The sequence below is a fragment of the Nyctereutes procyonoides genome, unplaced genomic scaffold (genome assembly GCF_905146905.1).
Source record: "Nyctereutes procyonoides isolate TBG_1078 unplaced genomic scaffold, NYPRO_anot_genome, whole genome shotgun sequence".
NCBI classification, from domain to species: domain Eukaryota; kingdom Metazoa; phylum Chordata; class Mammalia; order Carnivora; family Canidae; genus Nyctereutes; species Nyctereutes procyonoides.
The window spans coordinates 2288847-2301181 of NW_026575121.1; the positions used below are offsets into that span (position 1 = coordinate 2288847).

Genomic DNA, 12335 nt, shown 5'->3' on the forward strand with positions numbered 1-12335 from the left:
TTTAGCATTAGGGAAGCAATTGCTGGCATGGGTAGATCTTAATCCTGGGGCTAAATATTGCAGCTGCTGCTGCAGCTCAGTACCAGCAGGGGGCCAGAGTAGTGCTGGAAAAGTGTGACAAACCGACAAACCGGAACATTCCCAGCTCTAAGAGACTACTCTGGTGTTTTGGAAATAAAGCCAATAGGAGCAAGGGTGTCACCTAATTTTTGTTATTCAGCTTCCTCCTTCCTAAAAAAAAAAAAAAAAACAAAAAAACAAACAAACACAAAACAGGAGATGGGCAGCATAGTATAAGAGAGAAACCAGAATAATTCAGATAATCTATTACCTTACTGAAGTTAATTACAGGATCTTTCAAAGATTTCCAGATTTGGCCGAGGATTAGCAATTAGCGGACAATTAGAAATGTAGGTGTGGTTTAAAAAAAGTCTTTATCATTGAAATGTAGTTTGAGGGATCCCTGGGTGGCGCAGCGGTTTGGCGCCTGCCTTTGGCCCAGGGCGCGATCCTGGAGACCCGGGATCGAATCCCACATCGGGCTCCCGGTGCATGGAGCCTGCTTCTCCCTCTTCCTGTGTCTCTGCCTCTCTCTCTCTCTCTCTCTGTGTAACTATCATAAATAAAAATAAAAAAAAAAGAAATATATTTTGACATAGTGTTATGTTAGTTTCAAGTGCACAACAGGAAATGTGTTTTCCACCCTATCGACTGCACTTCATTTCTGTGCAACCTCTAAAGCATTTCTAGGGATCCCTGGGTGGCGCTGCGGTTTGGCGCCTGCCTTTGGCCCAGGGCGCGATCCTGGAGACCCGGGATCGAATCCCACGTCGGGCTCCCAGTGCATGGAGCCTGCTTCTCCCTCTGCCTGTGTCTCTGCTCTCTCTCTCTCTCTCTCTCCCTGTGTGACTATCATAAATAAATAAAAATTAAAAAAAAATAAAGCATTTCTCCTATAGCACTTCTTCTATATTATTCTACTTGTATGAGGCAATTTGAATATCTTTAAGCAACTTGCTAGGCCACAATGTTAATAAAGTTCAAAATGGAAATGACGAAGAGGAAGAGCTAGGGGTATCTATGGCATGGGTCGCATGACAAGCCCCTAAAGACTTTAAACAGGATCTTTGCTTTGGGGCTCCTTTAACTGGCTGATGAAGGCCAAAGGCTATTAAAGAATAAATCAAATGTAATTTCTAGGCTGTGTGCAAATGTAGTTGTGATACTTGGTATTTATACTGTGGTCTTTACAAATAGAGCAAAACGGAAACAAAAGTATGAATGAGAAGTGAAGAAGTGAGAATAAGAGAGAGGTAAATGCCACTAAAAAACCCAAAGACCAGTAGTTACTCAAATTAGCAAAATTGCAACCATAGGTGTGCAGTACATTTTAGCATACTCCAATACATGCATATGCATGTACGTATACATACATCTTACAATGGTAAAAGTAATAGTCATTTCTGTAATAACACTTGTTTTGAAACAAGTGTGTTCCAACATGACTGATCTATAGGGAACAATTGGGCATAATGCACATTTCTTGTTTGCTTTTGTCATATATGAGAAGTACTACATGAATGCAGAAATTGCCCTGCTGAACCAAACCACATAGGAATACAGAAAATGTACACATGCACACACTTAAAACACCTACTAGCAATCTCACTGTACCATGTGTTACGAGACATTCAACCACATTTGGTGTTAGAACCTTCCAGCTAATATCAGATGGCCCTATTTCTACTATTTCACAATAACTCACAAGCTACAATTCTTCTAACACCCACCTTCATTAGCAAGTGCCAGTCTTTTTCAAGGTAAAGTGTCATATTTATTGTAGTATTTATGTACTTTTTAGCCATTTAACATACGTAAAGCTGCTGTTTTTATTAGGTTCCTACCTTTTCTCAAAAAAAGAAAAAAATGGCTCTGATGAAATTTTTGAGTATTGAGTTTCAATACTGCTGTACTTTGCTTTTTGTCTCTCCAGTGTGATCACAGGCCTCAGCTAAATTAGTATGAGCAAAAGCAGGGAGGCATAAAGTGAGAAAGATGCAAAAGAACCTAGAAGATACAATTAGAAGGTATGAGAGACATGATTAGAAAGAAAAGATATGATCAGAACCTAGGAGGAGCCTGAGGACCCAAGCATCTTTGACTTCTCCCTTGGGCAAAGGTAACAGTCAACCCCAGAATACAAAGGAGCCTATTGAGATGCATCCTCGGTGAAAGAGACCACCCTTATGAAATTCACCCTCGGTGAATTTACGCTTATTTGTTTGGAAGAAGCAGTTTAACCTGGGGGCTTAAGTAATACGCAAAGCAATGAAGCCTATTAGAGACAAAATCACAACAGCAAGTCCAGATTCACTAATTTCTGACTTTGCTTAGTAGAAAACAAGTAAAATTATTAAAGCCAAAGAGAATCTAAAATATAAGATAGGTAGTTGTACTGAAAGATATTCGAGTCTGAGAAATCAGGGCTTGTGATTTCCCATCTCCTGGACACTCCCAGCCTCCTGAATATGATTCCCAAACAAGTGGACTGCGTCAGCAGGAAAGCTCTCAATCAGGAACCATCCACAATGACCTTCTCAGTGTGATTTGGGGGGGGATGGGTGATAGGAGAGATTCTCCCAGAGATTAGAGACTAGAATCTGGGGCAACCAATTTGGTGACTAAAGAACTCATTTCCCTTCCCAGACAGGGAAGCTTGCTCTTCCTGTCCAGCAAAATATCATATACATTATAGATTGATGTTTCCTTACTTCCCTTTTTTCATGCAGGAGTATTTATTGCTGGTGTTCATTTCTTTTTACTTTGCCCTGTTTTTTAGATGTCTTGGAGTAGGGGGTTTAAACTTACAGTTGAGCCGTAGGATGGTTGACCAGAAGGAGCTGCCTCAAACTTGACTGGGAAGCATATAATCAGCAGAGATATTGGAGCGGGAAGCAGTAAACAAGTTAGAGCGAGGGTGAATGTACTGTTAGTCACATTTGGAAACCTTGCCCAATGTTAGGCAGAGCCATTGTTGAAAGTGTAGATGCAGGAAAAGGGTAGATGTAGATACTAAACAACCAGGTTGAACTTTTTTATAGGATGGTTTTATATAATGCACGAATGTAACTGAGTGACTCCAACTGCATATGCTTTGAAGGTCAATCATAGTGCAGATAATCTCACCCAGCATTTTACATCATTTTCAAAAGAAGAGAAAGGCTTATCTCACCAAAAATAATCTTTTATTTGCCACCATTGGAAGTGACTGTTACCAGCTTTTTACTCTCATATTGGTAATTAAAGGAAGCCATTATCATTCTTTTTCAATTCGAAGTATAGTGGAGGAGAAGCTCTTCTCTACAAAACAAGTCAGCCAAGATAGCAGAAAGAAGAATCAAAAATTTTAAAAGACCAGTTTTCTACCCCTGATGAAATGATTGATTTAGGCAAGGATCATCAGTGAAGACTGAAATTTTTGGAGGAAGCATTGGTGGAGAGCTTCATCTTTGCATCTTATAAATGATGACTCTGTACCTTACTAGCTAGTCAAAAAGGAAAACAAGTCTTTTCAATAAATAAATTTGCTATTATTTTCTTTTATTACCTTAACTCATAGAAATATCTTATTTATTATTTTAGAGGCTTATTGAATTGTCCTGGTTTTTTGTATGCCTAGTAATTTTTAACTGGATGCCAGACATTATGAGTTTTATGCTGTGTGCTAGATTTCTTTTTTTTTTAAGATTTTATTTATTCATTCATGAGAGACACACACACACACACAGAGAGAGAGAGAGAGAGAGGCAGGCTCCCTGCAGGGAGCCCCATGTGGGACTCAATCCCAAGACTCCAGGATCACACCTTGGGCTGCAGGCGGCGCTAAATCACTGGGCCACCTGGGTGCCCCTGTGTGCTAGATTTCTAAAAATGTCTTTAGATATTTTGAATTCTACTCTAAGATGCAGTTAATTTATTTATAAAGAATTTTTATCCTTCCTGGATGTGCTTGTAAGGTCAATAAGGAAGAACCAGAACAAGTTTTGATCTAGGACTAATTTAGTCCCACTGCCAAGGCAGTATCTTTCAGAGTTTCCTACCCAATTTCCCATGTATTTTGAGATTTCTTCACTCTAGCTGTTGGGAACAAGAACTACTTCTAGTCCCTGTGTGAATACTGTGAATTCTTCAGCCCGATTATTTCCATTGGTTCTTTTCTTGTCCTTAGAGAGTTTTCTCACAGACGTGCTAATCAGTTTGCAGATGAAGATTTGAAGAGAAGCCTCTGCAGACCTGTGGGACTCTCTTTGCAAAGCTCTCCTCTGTATTCTGCTCTGTGAATTGTGGTCACACAGGCCTTCTTGAATTCCCAACCCTTGTCTCTTTAACTCAGGAAGCCTGCCACGCTCTATTTGGGTTCCCCTTCCTGCTCCTCAGCCTGAGGCAATAATTACCTTGTTTCCCTTCTCTCAGGGATTACTGGGCTGAGCTGCCTGATGTCCAGTGTCTAAAAACCATTGTCTTACATATTTTGCCCAGTTTTTAAGTTATGTAAGGCAGAAGAGCAAATTCAGTGCCTATTCATCATATCCTGAAACAGAATTACAGTCCACTATAGTTGTACTTTTATTATCTGTTCAAATAATTTTTAGAAGAATGTACTTTTAAATTTTCAAGTGCTAAAAAATAAAAAATAAAAAAAATAAATTTTCAAGTGTTGATACTGTTGGTTCAAAGCCTATTTGCTTATCTGTTAAAAATTTTTAAAATAACGTTTAGTTTTATCATCTTGTTTTCAGAGAATGAAGCTTGTACCATTTCCCCTTTGGAAACATTTATTGGTGTGTGTGTGTGTGTGTGTGTGTGTGTGTGTGTATTAATATATGGTCACTTTTTGTGATTTCTTTGTGTGCATTTTTAAAAATGGTGTTTGGTAGGAATCAAATATAAACTCAGAATCCTATGTAGTCAGTCTTGGTGTGTATTTTGAATACTTTGTTTTTATTTTGTGCCTTAGAATCATAGATTGATATAATGTCTCCCAGTATTAAAGTGATTTTTAAATAATTAACTTCATAGTCATTCTAAGCACTATCCTTACTAATTCTGAATTTCTTAGGTATACTAGAACTCTTTGAGTATAATCTTGGACTCAGGAAGATACAAGGCACTTACTATCCCCTGGTGATTTTAGGATAATATCCATTTAACATTTTTTAAAAAGATTTTATTTAAAAAAAAAAGATTTTATTTATTTATTCATGAGAAACACACAGAGAGAGGCAGAGACATAGGCAGAGAGAGAAACAGGCTCCATGCAGGAAGCCTGATGTGGGACTCAATCCCGGGACTCCAGGATCATACCCTGAGCAGGCAGATGCTCAACTGCTGAGCCACCCAGGCATCCCTAACATTTTATTTAAAGTAGGAAATAAAACTCTTAAGTTTTACAAAACTACAAATTAAAGGAATTATTGGCAGACTAATTTCTAGTCTTCTTTGGTGCCTATTTCTTAAGTGTTAAGAACCAAATTGCCTTATAATATATTTAAATTTTAAAAGTCTACTGTAGGGGCACCTGAGTGGCTTAGTAGGCTCAGGTCATGATTTCCTGTCCAGAGATCTAACCCAGCATCCAGCCCAGCATCCAGCTCCAGGCTCTGGACTCTGGTCACCAGTGATGATGCAGTGTCTGCTTGAGATTCCACTTGAGATTCCCTTTGCCCCTCTCCCCCCACTTGTGATATCTCTCTCAGTAAATAAATAAAATATTTTAAAATAAATAAAAGTCACTTTAAATGAACCACCTTAAGAAATATCCCTGGGTATTTATTTATTTATCCCTTAAGGGTATCCCTGGGTGGCTCAGTGATTGAGTGCCTGCCTTTTACCCAGGGTATGATCCTGGAGTCCCAGGATTGAGTCCTGCGTGGGGCTCCTGGCATGGAGCCTGCTTCTCTCTCTGCCTCTCTCTCTCTCTCTCTCTCTCTCTCTGTCTCTGTCTCTCATGAATAAATAAATAAATAAAATCTTTAAAAAAAAGAAATATGTATCTTTAAATAAATATATGTGTATATTAGGGAATATATATTAAACACATGATATATAATTTAAGAAATAAAGCCAAGCTTTATTTGCTTGTTTTTCTTAAGGGTAATAACCAGCTATTTATAGATTTTTGCCTTGCACTTTATTTAAGCTCATATTCTTAGAGATACTCTAGTTCTGCAGAGAATAAAGATTAAAACATAACAGGTCTACTAACTACTGTCAATTATCTAATTGAGAGATCTGTCATCAGAAGAAGAGCCCAAGAATTTTGATTGGAAACATATAATGGGAGACTGAGAACCTTCAAGTCTTGGGGCTGCAGGACTAGAACATAAAACTGTATAGCAGGTTCTGACTAGCATTCTCACAGGGTCAGCATGGTATTCTAAGCTGAGTACATTGCCTCCTAATTCCAGAGAATCCTTCAAATACCATCGAAGCCTGTCACCAACCCTCCCACTCAGCTTTCTAATTGTTCATTCTCAAATTTTGCAAAGAGATCTGTAATTTTAAGATATTTTACTTTATAATTGTACATGTGTAATAATGAAAAAAAGATTGTAATACTCTTTAGCCTTTTGAATTCTCATTGAAGAGATACTATGCATCCTGACCAATGTTTGTGTGTGTGTGTGTGTGTGTGTGTGTGTGTGTGTGTGTGGTGTGTGTAGAAGCAGGCTCCATGCCAGGAGCCCCACTTGGGACTCAATCCTGGGACTCCAAGATTGCGCCCTGGGCCAAAGGCAGGCGCCAAATGGCTGAGCCACCCAGGGATCCCCGGGAGGGGGACATCTAAACAAAGTAATTATATTTGGTTTGCACATAAATAGTATAAGCTGTTCTACTTAATTTTTTTGGTGTCAAAATTATTCTGTGTCCTTTGTAATTTTCTCTTTTATAAGTGCAAATGTTGGATCTCGGTTTCAAAGTATGCCCCTATTTTATTTTATTTTTAGTTTTTTTTATTGGAGTTCAATTTGCCAACATATAGCATGACACCCAGTGCTCATCCCGCCAAGTGCCCCCCCCCAGTGACCGTCACCCAGTCGCCCCAACCACCTGCCCTTCTCCCCTTCCACCACCCCTTGTTCATTTCCCAGAGTTAGGAGTCTCTCATGTTCTGTCTCCCTCACTGATATTTTCGCTCATTTTCCTATTTTAAAATACGTTAAACTTTTACACACTTAAATGATAAATACTCTAATTCTAAAATCGTCCTTGCTTTTTAAAATCTGAGATTAAATTCATGATACTTGAGTATCTCCTTGCTACACTTTTATTATCAGGATTGGGAATTCAGCATTTTCTTCTGGGAAAACTTAACAGATCAGCAAAAGACTCCGTTATTATCTCTATCAACACACCTTTGTCGGAAACTTGCCTTCACGTTTTTCAGCAGCATTGTCAGGCCATTTTAATCTGTGGACAAAACGCCACACATGAGCAACTATGGGATTTAGAGAAAAACACTTTGCTTATCCCTAGACTCTTTGGGGGGGGGGGAGCAGGTTTTAAATTTGCCTGCGCTTCACCGCTCCACACACATTCTTGCACACATTGTGGTGCCGCACAGCTGGGGGGAGGAAGGGCAGGGGGAGGCCGAGGCAGGCTGGTCAGACCAGAAACGGAGCCGCCCGTGACAGATGAAGAGAGGAGCGGGGCCTGGAATCCGAGAGCCCCAGAGCCACAGGGAGTGGAAATTTACAGGCGCCCTGTGCAGCGAGCGCTCCAGTGATCACTTTCTGCTAACGTTTTCCGGTGGTGACTGTTACTCTTCAAAGACAGACAGAGAGAGAAAGTCAAGACGGGACCGTGGAAACTCCTCTCCCTGCGCCCCTTTTGGTCCGAGGAGCCCCCCTTATTAAATGGAAGAGAAAGCGGCCCCGTGCAAAGTGCTGTGAGCCCGGGAAGAGCTGTCTTCAGCACCTCACCATGTGTCCTCTTGCAGCTTAGCTGAGCCTGGACATTGCTGTGACATTCGGTGAGTATCAGCCGGGGCATCTCCACCAGCCCCCAGGAATGGAATTGATAAGGTAAACTTCAGTGTCAGTTGAGGTCTTACAGCTTGTTGCTTTTGCATTCGTTTTAAACCCTGTTGTTACCTTGCTCCTTTGTGCACGAAGAACTGCTGTTACTAGGAGAGGTTTAAAAAAAAAAAAAAAACCAACAACAACCACAAAACAATACTTCTCTGTTGCCTAAGGCGCTTGAATCATTACCAACTATTCTGTGTCCATGGAATATCTTATTTTGGAAATGGGTTTTTATTTACAAAGAGTCTCTAAAAATAACAGTGGCAGTGTTAACCACTTTCCCCGTTTCCTTTTCCATTGCATGAAAATTCAAAAGTTATCTCTTTCTGCTCTATTGTCAGTATATTTCAAATCATCGTTATGATGTTTGGTACTTTCCATTATTATAAATTATACCATTTCTCACCTAATTCGAATGGAAGTGTTAATGATACCGTTAACTAAAAGGACATGTGATTTAAATGTTGAATGCTTCTGCTAGACCCGATGAGTGACACATGATTTTTTTTTCAAAGTTCTGTGATGAATATAAAAATTAGATCCATTTACATATCAAATTTACTATTTGATACAAAACGAATGTACATGGATTTCAAATTAAGGATTAAAACAGTTATTTTGTTCTTTCTTTTAAGGTTATTTATTTATTCATGAGAGGCAGAGAGAGAGAGAGAGAGGCAGAGACACAGGCAGAGGGAGAAGCAGGCTCCCTGCAGAGAGCCCAATGTGGGACTCGATCCCAGGACCCCAGGATCATGCCACGGGAGGAAGGCAGACACTCAATCACTGAGCCACCCAGGCATCCCAGTTATTTTGTTCTTAAAGCTGATACCAAGCTCTCATATAACATTGTTACTCTGCTAAAGAACTGTTACAGCCAGATGCATATACCTATACAAGCAATGCAGCAGAAAGAAGAAAAAAGAAAAATAATCTTGTAAAATATGTATCACATCCAAGAGAAACTTGATTTGCACAACCTTAACACAGGACACTGTATATTAATTTTTTATATGTCTTTTTAAAGTATCAGTGGAAGACACGTAATCATTCCTCTGTGGGAGGAAGGAAATGTATATTGTTAGCTGCTAACCTAAGTCATTGCATACAGATGCACCATTCTAAGCAAAGTTTCTAATTTACTCTCTGCCAGCCTCAGAAAATATGTCCATCATTAGTGATTCAGGTGCGTCCCTTAAGTTTCAGAACAGCTTAGCTGAAATGAAAACTTGAATAGTGCCAGTAAGCATATCGAAAGGGTTTATACCCTAGACATAATGTATAAAATGGCTGTATTTCCTCTATGTGTACAGAAGCCTGTAGAACAGGTTTGGCTTTGTGGCTTTTTTTTTTTTTTTTTTTTTTTTTTTTTTACTGCCTTCACCTATGTATAAGAAGAAACTCAGCTGGTGTTGGGAAACTTTTTCCAGACCAGTATCTAGCACTTAAAGTCAAAAGTAAGTAAAATAAAGATATTATTACAAACCAACTTTTCTTCTTTACAGAAATTCCCATACTCAGCCTTCTTAAACAATGGAAGATCTGCACACAGCTTCACAATTGTCAGAATAATTTTTTATTTTGAACTGTTAGGTCGTTGGTATTATCTTAGTGGTTTCATCATTTCGTAAGCCCATAGGAATGTCAATATGACAATAAAGAACAAATCATTCCCAGTTTGCAAATGTTCTGACTTCAGAAGTTTATTGTAAGTGGGTTGTTAGGAATTTGAGACCCATCTTCCCTGGAAAATAATTTAACAAATGATTATTTGACTTTTATTATAGCCTAAGCACGTATTTTAGTCACACTATAGAAAAACTATTTCCATCCTGAAAAACAGTAGAAAATCAATTCTAGTAATGAAACTAAATGTAAAAACAATTATGTTGAATAAGACATTATTTTTATTTATCCTACATATCAATGCTTGAAGAAAAGCAAATTTAGTGAGATGGATGGGTTTCTGGAAGGATGCTTATAAACAGCATTTCTAGGTACTTTTGAGAGCTCCCAAGGTTGATTGCACACCTTGTATGAGATCTAATCTCATGTTACAATTTGTGACTTTTATTTTCCTTGCTATTAGCATATTTCTAGCCATTGCTTTCATGCTTATCACCCATTTCTGAAGTGTAGCCCAGTGGCACATAGTAGGTACCTAATAAATAGTTACTAGATGAGAACTAAACTTTTTCTTCAGTTCACAAAAATGGAAACTGAGTAATTTTTCTAAGATGTCTAAAAAAGGAAAGGGATTTAGGGGCACGTGATTTTCATTATGAGAAAGATATGGCCTGACAAGCATTGACTGAGTTGTGAGACACAAATCAATACTAGTGCAGAATAGGCCTAACCAGTAAGAGCAAAAGGGAAGACTTTGGTGTGACTTGGTGGCAGCCCTGAATAAGTAGGGATGGTAATGAGGGAAGGGTTTACAAGCTTGGTATCTTGCGTACATGGGACATTCTGAAGTAAGGTGTCAACTTTATGTATTTGCATAAGCACACTTGGACCCATATGAAGAAATGAGGCCTATTTAGAAAGCTCAGAGTAGGTCTATCCAAATTAAGTTTAGTTGCACTGGTCCTACAAGTTCCTCTAAAGTACTCGAGTACAAAATTTAAAAGTTGGTAATGTAATAAAGGTATTATAATGAAATAAGCAATACAATGAATGCAGAGTACACTTAGATTATTTTTAATGGCAGAAAAACTTTTTCCTTTTGATCAAGAAATACTTTCTTTGTTCTACTTCAAAACTATAAACCTTGTCTTGATAACTAACAATATCTAACCAAAATTTGATGACTGTTATACATAATGTGTATGTGCTTACAGGAAAGACTAAAAAAAGAAAAAGTAAACTTCGTGCTTCCCTTGATAATTCTGTTGTGAAATATAACCACTTGTGAATTTAAATAAGATCTGATGCTTTAATTACAAGTACTAGTTTTTGAGAACACTGAACTAGTTTCAGACCTCTGCTGTAAATGAGATTGTGATATTCTAATATAGAATCATCACTCATTGACAGTCACTAATAGTAGATATAGAAAATTTGGGCAGCCCGGGTGGCATAGCGGTTTAGCGCTGCCTTCAGCCCGGGGCGTGATCCTGGAGTCCCAGGATCGAGTCCCACGTCAGGCTCCCTGCATGGGGCCTGTTTCTCCCTCTGCCTGTGTCTCTGCCTCTCTCTCTCTCTCTCTCTCTCTCTATGTCTTTCATGGATAAATAAATAAAATCTTAAAAACAAAGATATAGAAAATTTTAGCTCTGACAAATGACTGGGGCTGTCAACAGAATCACTGTGAAATTAATGAGTGAGGTTACTGGTGGTTTTTCCTGGAATAGTAGTCTAGTAGGTTATTATTTATAACAACGAATAAATTAGCAGTTGTACGTCTTCCTAGTAACTTCATGTACTAATTTTATTTTTAAATTATTTCACTGGTTACAATACATTAGAATTCAGAAGTGGTTCCCAATGGACATGGGTTTCTCTTCTTATTAAAGAGTTTTTAGTCTGATGTCTGACCAAGGCTTCCAGATAAATGAGGGTGCATTAAAACTTCTCACAAGTTTTCCATTTCTATATAAATCGTCCATTTTTAGTAAAGATCTTCAAACTGTGTTAATAAAACTTGTAAAAACAAAATCATTAATAGTCATTTTGAACTGAGAAAAAGAATGATCAGTGAAAGTCCTTATTTATACTTTATTGTCTACAGATTTTCACTCATTTCTGTAGGTTTTCATGTGAACTCTTTAATCATGGTGCCTTCTAATTACATTTAGCCTATGTATTTAAAAATAGAATCATTGAGATCCCTGGGCGCGATCCTGGAGACCCGGGATCGAATCCCACATCGGGCTCCCGGTCCATGGAGCCTGCTTCTCCCTCTGCCTGTGTCTCTGCCTCTCTCTCTCTCTGTGTGACTATCATAAATAAATAAAAATTCAAAAAAAAAATAAAAATAGAATCATTAAAGGACAGAAGACATTGATTGAATGATACTTTGACATATATGCTCTAATGGGTTTGGTGTCATAACATGTATAACTAGAATAATATGCATTGTCATTTATTATCTCTGTGAAGGCATTTCTAAATTATGACATTGTCAGTGGGGGAAGAAGGGACTACTTGGATACAGCAAATACAACAGAACCTGTAGGTATATTTTTTCAGTTTTAAAATATACCTTAAATCAAATGCACCCATTTAAAGAAAACAGTCTTAATGAATATT

The 12335-nt window shown here is 38.3% G+C and overlaps 1 protein-coding gene across 6 annotated transcripts in view; it reads left to right on the forward strand.

Moving 5' to 3' along the window:
* CAB39L (calcium binding protein 39 like) overlaps positions 1 to 12335 on the forward strand; it is a 104769-nt gene that overhangs the window by 25557 nt on the left and 66877 nt on the right. For 2 of the 6 annotated variants that reach the window (XM_055335782.1, XM_055335780.1), the window contains exon 1: positions 7603 to 8032. The exons of 3 other annotated variants lie outside the window; for them this stretch is intronic. The gene's annotated coding sequence lies outside the window, so the exon portion shown is untranslated. Of the gene's footprint in view, positions 1 to 7602; positions 8033 to 12335 lie in introns of those variants that run through there. One more of the 6 variants, XM_055335781.1, reaches the window with a different exon arrangement.